Source organism: Mytilus californianus, unplaced genomic scaffold (assembly GCF_021869535.1).
Source record: "Mytilus californianus isolate M0D057914Y unplaced genomic scaffold, xbMytCali1.0.p SCAF_13, whole genome shotgun sequence".
Lineage (NCBI taxonomy): Eukaryota > Metazoa > Mollusca > Bivalvia > Mytilida > Mytilidae > Mytilus > Mytilus californianus.
Genome location: NW_026262615.1, coordinates 37855796 through 37857488, shown reverse-complemented (window position 1 = coordinate 37857488; position 1693 = coordinate 37855796). Strand labels below are relative to the sequence as shown.

The following is a 1693-nucleotide window of genomic DNA, read 5'->3' as shown; positions in this document are numbered from 1 at the left end:
GGATAAACATATATTGTTAAACATCTAATTATACTTCAAAACTATAAAGGTGGTCTACCGGGCCTCAATAAAGATTCAAGTTCTTGCTATGGTTTGGCTTTATTTGGTATAACTACGTTTTTTTGCTCTTAAACGATTGTATACTGTTTTAGATTGTCAAATAATTTGGACTCAAGCATCGTCGTGAAAACAATCATTGTCAAAAGGCTCAATTAGTACTGTAAGTGTAATAAGCAATTTTTTTCAATCACATACCATTTTGATTTAGTAAGCTGTAAAAATATATGTCTAATACTTTGTTGCAGGTAATGTTTTGTCCTAGATCAGATTTTACAAATTTGATACAGTACGGCATCAAAATTGAAAATATATTTGATATGCAGGTAAAATGTTCATCTAATTTTAGACTTTTGCAATAATTTTTCACTTATAGTTTCAACATCCTTTTCTGTCGTTGATTGAAAGTTATAGAGCCTCTTGGAATGCATTTTAATTAATTTTGCGATTTTGAAAAAAAATTGGATATTAGATAATTACATGTACAGATGATCATGAAAATGATAATTGTTTGTTGAAAAAACACGATAAAACATAAATCATTTCGTGTTTTGTTACATTAAAATTGTTGTTTTTGCTCGTATCTCGCTTCGGTACATCACACTTAACCATCTGTCACTAAACAATGAAGGAGACAAAAGACTTTTGAAGAAAACGACAAACCTTAGATAAAACGCAAGTATCTGGAAGGACAAATGTTTGTTTTCCACATGTTGCTCCTGCTGTACTGCTCATGATAAGTGATAACTCGGTGATAAATCGCATTTTGTAAAGTCCAAAATTTTTGCCGTACGTTTATAAACAGTCCTTGGTTAGCTTTTTTTTTCAGCAGCAACGTAATGTATTCAATGGTTTATTTAGCGAAATGTCATAATATTCAAATCTTGGTTCCCGCCATTGGACGTCCCGAATAAACCATACTGGTAAGACTTCTTGGCTTTTAAATATTTTGCATCGTTATTCCGATGATCTTCACTTGAACTGTGTTCTCGCTTAATTAAAAGTATACTAAGGGGATGACTTAATTACAATGATAGCTGCATAGTAAATATGGCATTTACCCTAATATTGCTCTTGGCAATTATAAGTGCACACCTTCTTTGAGGGCAAACTTGTCCGTATATGTCGTAAAAATAGTTTTATTCAATCATGATTTATTTTGATTAGGCTTGCGTTCAGTGTGTAACTGCTGTGGAAAACGACGAGACTGGCAACCTTGTGATGAATGGAAGTAAGCCTGCATTAAATGAAATATGTAAAATGTATAACTTACCATTACAGTTTCACGACAATATTCCTGTGTCTGTATCTAGTATTTTATACTTAATGGATATTAACACATATTTAACAGGACGAAATGGGCAAGTATACACATTCTGTTTATTGATATTTTGTTATATTATTCGTTCATCGTTAACTTGGTTCATAAACAGCATACAAAGAAAGATTTTTGTTCAAGTAAATATGACGATGACGCATAAAAGAGTAACCCATATTAAGTTCTACAGTTTAATCGACAGTCGATACGCATCTACTAATTTTGACTATTTGGATTTGCATCCGTTTTTGATATCATAGGTGTAAATGCATTGAACTAAAACAGCTATAATGATAGATATGACTTTCATCTTTTAAA

At 31.6% G+C, this 1693-nt stretch overlaps 1 long non-coding RNA gene across 1 annotated transcript; it reads left to right on the top strand.

Moving 5' to 3' along the window:
- Positions 1-309: 309 nt before the first annotated feature.
- Positions 310-1418, top strand: LOC127723631 (uncharacterized). The gene is made up of 2 exons (XR_007992154.1): positions 310-383; positions 1225-1418. It is a non-coding gene; the product is annotated as an uncharacterized LOC127723631 (long non-coding RNA).
- Positions 1419-1693: the final 275 nt, after the last annotated feature.